At 53.3% G+C, this 12,206-nt stretch overlaps 1 protein-coding gene across 1 annotated transcript in view; it reads right to left on the reverse strand.

Moving 5' to 3' along the window:
• The window catches only part of LOC119387169 (Krueppel-like factor 13), a 33,642-nt gene that overhangs the window by 20,770 nt on the left and 666 nt on the right, over positions 1 to 12,206 (reverse strand). The window lies entirely within an intron of this gene.

Consider the following 12,206-nt stretch of genomic DNA (forward strand, 5'->3'; position numbering starts at 1 on the left):
ATCGGGAGAATGGGCATTTAGGTACACTTTTGAAGTGAATTAAAATATATTCTAAACATTTGCTGTGTCCGACCCTTCGTGTGGAGTGTCCTTGCATACGGAGGAAACCCGCAACAGGCCTGCTATAGCCTCGAAATTTGATGGCACCACCCCTTTAAGAGTGGTACTTAAGTAGTTTTCGAACGCGTTTAGCACTTGCGTCAAGTCTACGCAAGTGCTAAACGATGCGCTCATTTATTCCCTGGTCAGTGAAATATTTGTAAGAACGAAGCTCCCTCGGGATGCGACCATTTTCATCGAGAATCAGCGCGGGCAGTCGCACCTTTACGGCATTTCGCAACGCAGTGCTGTCATTTATTTTTTTTTCTGCGAATGCCGGCACGATCGAACCGGCCCATCGCGACAACGGGCAAACGACTCTTCCGAGAACTTCGACCGGACGAGCGCCCCAGCGGTGTACAAGTGTGCGTGCCTGCGCTGCCAAAAAAACTCGAGGGTTGTGTCTTTAGAGAGAGAGAGCGAGGAAGCCATCGGTGATAGCCGCGCAACGCACGCACGAAGTAGAACAAAAAAATAAAGAAGAGCGCTTTCTTCGCACGCAAAGCAGGAGGAGTCGGCGGAGGAAAAACAACCGACGTCGCCGCGCACTACAGCAGATGAGAGGGCGCGTCGCGAGGCAACTGGAGCAGACCAAGCCGCGACTCGGAACGCCACAGTCCGCGTACGTAATACAGTACAATACAGGGGGAGGAGGAGGAGGCCGGCACGGCGTACTAGAGTGGTAGCGTGGTGTACACCACGATGGAGACAACACCATCCTGTGGGAGTAGAGTCCGTTCAAACGGAGTGCCCCTACGGGCGCCTCACCGTACAGTGCGCAAATAATCACTACCCTCACACACACATACACACTAGACCCTTTCCAGAAGGCTCTGCACCCTTCCTTCCCGTCACCTCCCCCGTACACTACAAAAGAAGGGCGCGCTCCGCGGGCCGACTCCGCAGCATGCGCGGCCAAGCGTCGCGCGTCCGTCTCCTCCTTCCGCGGTCTCGCAGCCCGCGTTCAAACAAATACGCGCTGCAACAGTGGCACGCATCGGCGCTCCAACCTGTACACCGAGCGCTGGAGGCGTACGTACGGCGTGCAACGGCCGGCCGGAGAGGCCAAGAAGGACCCGCGCTCGATCGAGGAAGGCGCTAGACTTCAGCAGGAGCAGTGGCCGCGCGGATTTCGACTTCGCAAGCGGGTTGAACATGCCTGTCATGCTGCCACGTTGGAGCAGCATGACAAAATTTCTCATTTTCCTCCGTATTTCATTTTGGTGTTTTCCCCGTTTGTTTTTTGCTCCTTTATTAACACCTCGCGACAATAACTCATAGGCGCAGCATATAGGAGAAGAGCCGGCAATGATGCGAGACATCTTACAGTACAAACGGAGTCCGCCTTTCTGCTCCCACGTGTTTCGTACAGAGGAGAGCTCTTAGGATGCCCGTGCTCGGTTCAGTCCCTAACGCAATATGAAAGGGAAAGCGGGGGCAGGATATACTCGCGGAACTCAATCATGGGCCCCTGCCTTTATATATATAAAACGAAAAAGGCAAGCTCAACGCAGGGAAGGTGCACCTGCAACGGGCATATACGTCCAGTGGAACGAGCGTCACGGGGAAAGCGACCGCCTGAAACCCGACGCGTACGCAAATAAAAAGATGGCTCGACGAGAAAAGGAATGTAAACGGCACGCGGAGGCGTCACAAACAACGAAACACAGCGGCGCACGCATTGGGCAAGCCGAACGCGGCACCGAAACGAAACAGGGCTCGCTTCAACGGCACCACAGAAGAAGGGGAACAAAAAAAAAGGGGGGGGGGGGGAAAGAAGATGCGTGCACGCTCGGGAGTCGAGATTTATGCGGGCCAATATATAGAAGATGGGCGACAGCACACACGAACCGGCGGGGAGCCGGGAAGAACGCGCGTGCGTAGGCCGGCCGGCCACCGCCGACTGGCCCGAGGTATAAACGCCGAAGGAGATGATACGAAGAAAAAAAAAAAAAAGAGGAACAACGAGAACAGCCGCGGTGCACGCAGCAGCAGCGGACAGCGACGTCGACGACGAAACAATGGCTACCTGCCACGAGCAAAGTGGGTCACGGCAGAGGAGCGCGCCGCCGCTCGCAACGGCACCTCAGCTCCCCGAGAGAGCGGAGGAAAAAGAGCAAGGTACACACGCGTCGAGAGAGAAAGAGAGCAAAAGTTGAGAGCTTCCGAAACAAACCCGGCAGGCACGCGGGAACATTTCGCAAGCGGCCACACGGCTCATTCTGGAGGAGCGACCCCAACTTCGCCTTCCTCCGCCGTTTCACCGACCGCCGTCGATTCAGCGGGGGAGCCAAACCGCGAGCAGGCAAAATCTGGATGATGGACACCGCGGATGGGCGTGATGAACTGACTGGCTCGCGCTCTTTAACGCCGGCAGCGGTACAGCCCGCGAGACGGCCGAGTAAACAATGGCGGACCGCGGTCGGGTGCGGTGGTACGGCAGGTGGTGCTGTCAAAATGACGACGTCTCTATTATCGAGGCTCCAGAAATAAGGAAGGGGGCGATAAAGAAGACAGAAAAAGAGGGCGGAGCCTAAGTGGTTTTATAGCAGCCTACACAACCTCGCTTTTTTTCTCTCTATCGATGAGAAACGTGCCGGCAGCTCTCGCCGAATGCTGCGGTGAAAGCAGGTGAGAGCACGACACTATCTATGTATAGCCCATAGGGCGAGGTTAAGAAAAAGCGACGAAATAGGCGTAAGAAATGACGAAGCACAGGCGCCGCCATAGAATGGGCAGCGGCGCGCTATCTGCTTTCTCATAGGAGGCGTGTCGCCTCTAGGCAACGCACCGCTACTGGTTTGGTACAGTGTAGGCCGCTGGACGCGCGATGACGAGTAAAAATAGGCGAGCGAAACAGCACGGTGAACGTTGGAGCGGACAAGGACCTCTGTGGAAACCGCCAAGTGCCGTTACCAAAAAGATAGAAAAAAAACAAACAAAAACTCCTGAGGGCTGCACAACGGTGCGGCAGGCTTACTGATACATTACGCCAGTGTGACGTCAGAAGTTTCATATGAAACATTCTTTTTTTGGCTCAGACTAGCCCTTCTCAACACTACAGTACAATGCGTTCCACATTCACCAAACAATAGGACCGAGCGTGCAAATACTTGACTTATGCAAATCTCTGCATACGTCAAGGCCGGCTTCGCTATCTGTGCCTCGCTTTCTTTCCGTCTTACGAAACCCTCTCATTAGAGGTGTGGCTTTTGTTTACTGCTTTTTGTAGAAACGTAACTAACCGATAACGTTCAAACTATATGATCGTTTTCTTTCGTTAATGTCCCTGTAAGCGCCTGCCGAGCGGCCCCCGTTAGTCCAAACACGCCCGATCGAGCTTTAAAAACAATAGCACAACCGAGAGTGAGAAATTAATCGAAAGAGTTACTGGGTGGTGACGCTGCATTGTCGGTCGCCGCGGGGGCGCCGAAGTCGTAAAGCGACCGAGCGCGGTGTCGTAAAGCCGGAAGCACTGTATCAAAACAATCCGTTGCCGGGGCCCGCAGGCGCCGCTACACAACCACGGGACGATGCCCGCGGCGATCTACAGGCACGCTGCGCCTGAACGCCCACCAAGAGAAGAAGCGCGCGCGCCGTAGTGCTACCGCAGGAGGAAGACACGATTGATTACACACGCGAGCGCAAAAGAGGCAAGGCTTGCACAACGCTGCCTTATAGTACGTACGAAAAATACTCTGAGGCAAAGTCAAATAGCTGCGTAGAAGAACCAGAGATGTAGGATAAGGTGCCCCAAGCGTCGGAGCACGCGAGCCGGACAGTGTCCCGTAACGCAAGGAGAGCACAACAGAAGGCAAACGGAGTTCGCGACGCTTACGTGCCCTTATCTTTGGATGCGCTCGATGGTCGCAAGAGTCCTTTCCGTATGGCGCTAATAGGAAACTATAGGGTTAGCGCGACTAGGGGGGCTTATACGTCGGCTCAGGCATGTGAATTTGGTCTTGGGATCACGAGGCGCAAGCACATTCGCAAATGGAAGGAGGGACTCGTACACAAAGTGACAATCAGTGCAAAGTCGCCGGCGCGGCTGTGAATCGAACCCACGTCTACACTGCTGCCCAGCAGGCAAAGTCGCTTAGGAGGCAACCCCTTCGAACTAAACGGTGCGAAAAGAGTGGAAACGGCGAATCCCTAGACTGTGCGCGTGTCCGGTCTTTATTTTATTTTTATTTATTTCTTGTCGTTTCGTTCAAGACGAAGTCACGCTGTCGCGTGGTCTGTGCGAGACTACCCTCATTTCCCTTCTTTTGTTTCTCAACGAGGGGGCGGGTTACTGATAGCGGGACGTCGGGCATGTCCCTCGAGATAGAATTTCACGGAATTGTCTCGAGCCCAACGCGCCAGCCAAGTCTCGATGAGCTCGGGCCACCACTTTCGCCACGGGCAATCCTTCCGCGTGGCCGTCGCGCGGATTGCGGCGGCGAGGAAGAGCGGGGCGCGCTACAAAGCCGCCGGCGTATCTGCAGGGAAGGTGGACTAGCAGCTAGCCGATAGCGGAACGGCAGCGGAGGCAGACCACCGCCGCCCGTTTTATCGCTCGAGTGCACGCGTGTCGCAAGCCACTGAGAGACCTCTCCCTATCATCGCTCCACTCTGGGCACGGGCCCAACGGCGGCCCTCTCCAGGGGGTTATGGAGGTAACAAGGGGGGCTGCGACGGTTAGCACATGCGGAAACTGCCCGCCGCGCTTGCCTACGGCCGGCAGCAGAATCGCAGCACGCGTGCACACATTCGCGTCGAACCACGTTCGCGGCACACCTGTCTTGTTCGCGCCACTCCTACATCGCGCGCGCGTTGAGGAGCTACAGCTACGGGGTCCCCGCTCCTTTGTTTCTTTGGACACGGCTTCTGTTCCATGTAAGCAGTAGCTGTACTATACAACACCATCTGGCGCCCCGCCTTTTTTTCCATTCCGAGCCCTCGTAAATAACGTGTTCTGTGCGTTGGCCAGTTGGAATATATTTCTTTTAGTTGTCCTAAAGAGCCGCAAAGTGGACACCGACAGAACGCGAAACGGGCATAGATGATGAGACGCTTGTTCTACAGACTTTTCAGCGCTGTATTGTTATTATTACAGTTTTTTCTTTTTTCAAACGATGGAAGGACAGATGGGGTACTGGCAGATTTCGGCAACACGATACGTTGCATGGCACCAGAAGGCAGACGGAATGCCTCCTAAATCCCGGAATGCTGCTCCCCAACCTCCCATTCACTACGCACACGAAAGGAGCCCGCTTTACCCTCCAGTCGAGCGGCCTTCCTTGAAATGTTTCGCTTCTCAGATATTCGTACACGGCGCGGGGTGTTCATAGCCACGTCCCGCAGGTGTCCGTGCGGGACGAAAGCACACGTGCAGGGGACCGCTTGTCGAAACGCCGGCTGCTCAGAAGCCGTGCTGCTCTGCAGTACTGCGTTCACGTGAACCTTGTCAGGCAGGTTGGGCGAGTCAATTCCCAGACTTCTCGGGCAGTTTGACCAAACTCCTTTGTATTTTTTCCATCGGACACGGTTCTGTTCCATGCAACTGTAGTATACAACACCATCTGGCGTTACGCCTTTCTATGCTGAGCCCGCGTAGATAACGTGATCTGTAGAGGAATGCCTTGCTGGAAGGAACAACACTTTTCACGGGTAGAGCCTATATCGTACGTTTCCTTCTCATTTTCACCAAACAGCGCTGCTTCAAAACCTGGCCGGTAAGAAAAAAAGAGAGAGAGAGAGGTTTGCATTCGTGCGCCAGCACACTTTCGAGATTCACGGCGCACATTAATTAAACTCAAAATGCAGCGCGTGCCAACGGTTTTCGCGGTCTCAGTGCGCGTGCAGGATTTAACGCATATCTCACCTCTGTCGCATACTTCGCTGCGCCTTCGGCGCAGCCTCTAAAGCTGCACTAAGTATCATAATAAAAAAATGCGACGAAAAGAATTTAAAGGCGCCAGAGAAACTCTACAGTCGCCCCGATCCTGTTCGCGATGTACGCAGTATTTCCGATCTCTCCTTTGTGTACTCGTCCCGGCAATACTTGAGCCATCAGCTTGTGGAAGGCGGCGAGCAAGCCGATAAGCCCTGCACAGAGAAGCGATACGGGCGTGCAACGACCAAGAAAAACACCCGAGTCCTCTCCGCCACCTCGAGTAAGCCCGAATATGCGGCGTCGAGCAAGCGAGATCAGCGACGCTTTGCCGTCGGCAAGACACGTGGCCTCGCCTGAGAACGTCGCTCCACGAATGGGGCGCGCCCGGAATCCGATTTCAGTGGAATCGGATGGTAACGTCAGCCCGGATGTCCACGCTTAGAACATCGCACGGGAGAGCGCTTTTAAGACAGCCAACAGGGAGCCTAAAAGTATGCATGTAATCGCTTGGCGACTTATATCGGCAACTCTCTCACAAACGAAATTCTCGGCCACTGATCTAAAAAAGTTACTCGACCAACTAAGGGTGGAGTACAAGTGCACGACATCTTCGCATATTGTTTGTACTCGGTCCGCAGAATGCGCCGATTCACGCCAGCCCTTTCAATATTCTTTAATAAGCGTTCTTTATCGGCCGTTGCGAGCTCAGTCAACAGTTTTTGTTCTTTTTTTTTTTTGCCTCCAAGAAGACGTTCAGCCTCTAAGCTCGCCACTACCCATGTTACCCCGTTTACCTTCAGCTCCGACCACGACATTTAAACACAATTGGAGGCAGCGATGTTATTCGTCAACGCCTGCTGAAGGAACACCGTTCTTGCAGTTTGGGAAAGCCCCTGGCCTTGTCCTTTGAAACAAACTGCGCATGTTTCCACATCAAGAAAAATCAAACATGGCGTCGTGTATGGAAACGCACTACCGTTGAAAGTGCATCATTTTCTAAACAAACAACACCGCAGAGCGCGTTTTAAGTTCATTTCGCAGATGCTTCGAAGCGATCACTTTTAACACGGTACTTACACGCACCGTCACTAAGTAGCAAAAAAAAAAAAAAAAAAAAAAAAAAAAAAAAAAAAAAAACATTCGCGCGTCTGCAAGTATGTGAAACTGCGCAAAAAAAAAAAAAGAAAAAAAGAAAGGTCTCAACACGTTTCGAAATGAAAGAAAAACGTGAGCGCCGGCTGCAGCTGCAAATTCCCAACCTTGTCTCTCCGAGTACACAGTGCAGCTGCTTTGTGACGTTAAAGAGAGAAGGGCACCGAGATTTGCACACGAACCCTGCCGCTTCCGGAGAGAGGTTGAGAAGGCCGTGCAAGACTCCACATGTGCCTTTTTTTTTTTTCTTTTGTTTAATGGACGCTGCTAAAATAGAGGAACAGTCGCATAAGGTGGACTTTTCGTTACGTTACTTCCAAATAAAGACGTTAATTAGGCGTTTACTAACTTTCCACTCGGAGTTTCCCGCCGATTCGTCTCTACTTGGCTTGAGAGGAAAATGTGCGAGGAAAACCTGCACGCGAAGAATTTTTTTTTTTCGAAAAATTGAAATATGCGATTGTATCAGGTGACACAAAATCGATATGATGAGCCACGCAACAGTAGAGGAATCTGCATTAATTTTGATCACTTGGCATCGTTTAAGGTGCAGGGAATCGAACCGGCGCCATGGTGCTCAGCAGAGCACCCCCCCCCCCCCCTCTCTCTCTCTTAGTGAGCTGCGCCACAGTGGTTATTAACTGGCCGGAGAACACAAGAACGCAATGACAGTACAAAAGTACGCGAGGTTTAGGGGCCCCACATTCTTGGTGTTCCCCAACAATAAAATCTCTGGAATGCTTTGAGGTTAGTGAGGACGCGGACGAAATCCACGGTGTGACGGGTTTAGAAGGCTCCTCTCCCTTCTCCGAATAGTTCGCGTACGAAAGAAAAACCGGTAGGGCCTTGAACATTTTTTGGTGCGAAGCCAAGGACAAAAGAAGTCGAGGGTTTATGTACTCGGGCACCAGCGCTGACTCAAAAACTTTTTGCCCACACACCTTTCAAAACGTCGACCCCTAGAAATTCCGCGTGAAACCTGCTCGCTGCGTGAAACCGGATTTCGCTTTCATACGGCAGTGCCAAAATTAAGCACGTCCTCCAAAGGAACATGCTTTCCGAGCTGCGCTACCTCGAGAGAGGGGGGGGGGGGTGAGTGCGAACGCTCGTTGCAAAAATGATGTCCACAGTTCAATGGGGTGTCAAGACGAGGCTCGTCAAAAGCGATGGACAGTTCGTTCTGCGCATGCCTTGAAGAGAAACTTTGCTGAAGCAGCCTCCGCCTACAATGCGGGAAATACAGTGTTCTTCGAGGAAGAAAGTGGCACGGCTTATACCCTTGTCACACGGGTAGTCTAACCACAGTTAAGTACGACGGCCGTTAAGTCTAACGGCTGTTGTACCTTGTCACACGACAGCCTTAACCGCAGTTAATCTGCTAACGACCGTTTTCGTAAACGGAGGTGGGCAACCCCTGTTAGCGCCGTAAACTGACAACATGGCGGCCCCCATGTCGGACGCGAGCAGTTGGGCTCCCACCGAAATATCGAGCCAACAGCGTGTCAACTGGACCGTTGCGACGACGGAGGCGTTGATACGCATTTGGGAAGATAAATTAGCGGCTTTGAGGTACAAGTTTGTCCGTGCTGCAAAAATCTCGTGTGTATTTCACGAGATTGATACACGGCTGCGTTCGTTCATTGAACAGGGCTTCACGCTATTTGATAGACGCGCATCAAAACACTCTGCTGACGCGTCCATAATCGAGCGTGAAGCCCTGTACAAGGCGGTGTTATAGCGGTGTTGCACGAACGCAGCCATGTATCAACTAAAGAACGCTTGGAAGCGCTGCAAACATGTGACAGCGCCTCTGTCTGGTTTACGGTAACTATGGTTACGTCCGCTAACGGCAGTTGGGTATAACAGTGGTTAAACTTACCCGTGTGACAAGGGTATTAGTGCCACGGGAAATACCTGGGTTCCTGTCAAATTCTTATCTCTCTTTCTATGGAATACCTCTTTTTTTTCCTCGAAGAGGGTGATGTGTCGGTCACCTGATGGACCCAAGACTCTCTATGCTAGAATCCATAGTGGTCCTTGAGCCCCACGTGCGAGCGAGCGCTCAGCTTTCGCCAACATGGCGACGCAAGCACAGCTAGAGCGCGTGCACGCCCACTCAAGATTACAAGGCATGACGCGGACGGAAGACTCGTACGCAGTGTCGCAACACTGTCGTTACAATCTCCAAGATGGACGGGCTCCAAAGGCCACGCGAGAGACGCCACGCAGCTGCCGGCTTGCACATTTGTGAGTTGGAAAAGGCCACGTGCTCGCCCGGCGACGGAGGCGTGGCCTTAGGCCTAACGCGCACGTCAATGTCCGGGTAGCAGAGCGCGCGCGCGCGTATGATAGTCTACGGGCGACGACGGCAGATGCAACCCCTGCTGCGAATACCCCACAGCTTCCGTACAACATACTGCGGCAGGTCACTAAATCAGAGCGAAGTCAATGACGTGGGCGTTAGAGAAAGAGCATATAATTCTAGCCAACACAGTGCAAGATTTGAGCATGTAAAACCGCACATTTCCGAACGAACATGCAAACCAGAAACTCCAAAATACGCGTCATTTTCAGAATCGGGCTGTTCAACAAAGACAAAAAAAAAATCTGTGTTGGCACTGCTCTTATTACTAAACCTAGGTGACACCACTCCGTTTTCCGCATTTTCTTGGAGACATCAAGAAGAGATCCGGGTGCTTTAGAGAGTCAAAAAGGCAATCGCCGCACCTGATCAAGACCCGTCGCGAACAATGCAGCGCTTACTACGCCACGTGGCCCTCTAAAAAGTGTGCGCAATCCTGGGAGAAACGCAGAAAGACTAGCGAAAAATGTGAAAATGGGAAGGGGGCACGCCAACAGCGCGTCCGCAGCAGGAGACATGGGGAGGGGGAGGGTCTCTAGCGAGCGCGCGGAGTGTAGAGACACCCGCGTCAAGGTCGGGGAACACGTGTTCGGAAAAAGCTTCCACCCCGCGAGGCGCCGGAGAGTCTGGGGACGCACGTCGACGATGGGCCCCCGGGAAGACGAGAGCGCAGCACGTGAATCGTGGCACACGTTGCACGAGATGCGCGTTGGGCAAGCGCGCAAGTGCGACGCACCGAACGCTGCGGGCATTTACGTCGGCAGCGCGTCAGCAGCAGGAGATACCCCCACCGCCCCCACTCCGCGCACACGGCCTTTGTGACCTGCCAGGAGCGTCCTGCGTGGCCAAACCTACGCATCGCGCTACTTTTTTTTTTTTTTTTGCTTTTTACCTCAACGAAAGACAGATGGTATTATAGTATTGTATGGTTATGTCGACGTTGCAGACGTGAACGCAGACCTCATTTGCGTTAGTTTTCAAGTTCTTTTTTTTTAGCGCATTGCTGTACGCGCCAGTCTATTTTATATGTTCCTGCTAACAAAAGAAAAAAAAAATGTTTTCCTGCACGTTTTTTTTTATGTTCGCTACAATATTTCCTTTGTCTGCCGTCGCTGCCCTTCAAAAACAATGCGGCTTTGGCAGGCCAATTTTGTATTGACGTTCCTGCAACTATTACTATTTTGAACATTAATCCGCGCCGCAACGCCGCCCCCCCCCCCCCCTTCCTGGCATTATGGCCTCCATCCAGCTGCTGCCCCAAAGGTCCCTAATGAAAAATGTATATATATATATATATTCTCCGCTGAGCAGGAAACACAGAGGCGAACAAGCGCTGCACCCTTTCTGAACAGTGACACGCGATGATGCGCACTGGGCGGAAACACAATGGACGGAACGGACGAACATGTGTGCGTGCCCGCGAGTCAAGACACATCGGGGCATGAACAAAGAAATGTAAATGGTGGCACTTTTAACTGACTGAACAGTGCGGCTTTTACTACGCGGGCATCAATGCCTTGGTGTGGTAAAGTAAATGCTATGTTCAATAGAAGCAGGGCGCGTTGCGCGAAGAGAAAGCAGGCTGCCAAGAAGGGCGCAGTGATCTACCTGCGATGCTGCAACTGCGACGCAGAAGGCGTTTACGACACGCGATGACTTCGCAGATGGCTCTCGCGTGGTTGCGAACAACGGCACACCAGGGAAAAGAAACAAACACTGACAGGATCAACACAATGGCGTTTCAAGGACGAAATTAAAGACGCCGATCAGCGGGCAAACGCGCGCCGCGCCTTTGTGCTTGCGCCGTGAACCACAGAGGGGCGAGAAAGGGTGTGCACCCGTGAGGTAACTTATGAGCAAAACAAAAGATCGCTGGCCCCCTCCTCCGCGAGCGAGATGGTTCGGGTGAAGTCTCGTCCAGCGGTGAGCGCGGCAAGGCCACTGGGCGGATGAAGGCGGAGGGAAGTTCAAGAGACCCCGGTGTGTTCACGTTGGCCTCGCTCGAACAACCACCTTTTTTTTCCAAGTACGTGTACTACCAACGAGGCGCCCGCCATACCCTTTGCCTCGGTGGTTGGGAGGAGGCTGCTTTTCACGCACCGTGAGATGGTGGTGGGGGGTTCACCCCTACCGCTTCCCGCCGCCCAGATCGGGCTCCAAGCACGCCCCAACATGCTTCGGCGCGCCGAATGCGGTACGAACGCCCTGCTTCGCGACAGTCCACCGATCACTGACGTAGGCAACGCGACAAGCCGCCTTGACGACAGGGCCAGCGCGCGAAACAGCAGCGCCTCTTCATTAACGCGACCAGATTGCCGGGCTTCTAATCTCCGGACGTTATCGCATCGCCGGTGGCTCTGCAACTTTCACTCGCGAACACGGGAAGGAGTTCGCCGAGCGAATGTGTCGCGCGATAAGCGGCCCATCGCGCTGTTTCGGGGAAGGAAAATCAGAGGCTCTGTCGTCTGCTAAGGAGGAACGCCCCTCTCGGGGCGACCGACGTACTACCAGTACTACTGCCTCGAGGGTTAGAAACGCGGCCAGAAACGCAGGGCGCCAGCCCCACCCCGCTCACTGCGGGACTAAATGTAGTCACTATTTCCCTAGAAACGACTCCCAAAAACGCCGTACGCACGGATCGCCAAGCGCGCGAATCGGCCCGGTTCACAGCTGATCAAGAGACAAAGCAGTGCGCAAAAAAGAAAGAAAAGAAAC

This window comes from Rhipicephalus sanguineus, chromosome 3 (assembly GCF_013339695.2).
Source record: "Rhipicephalus sanguineus isolate Rsan-2018 chromosome 3, BIME_Rsan_1.4, whole genome shotgun sequence".
NCBI lineage: Eukaryota > Metazoa > Arthropoda > Arachnida > Ixodida > Ixodidae > Rhipicephalus > Rhipicephalus sanguineus.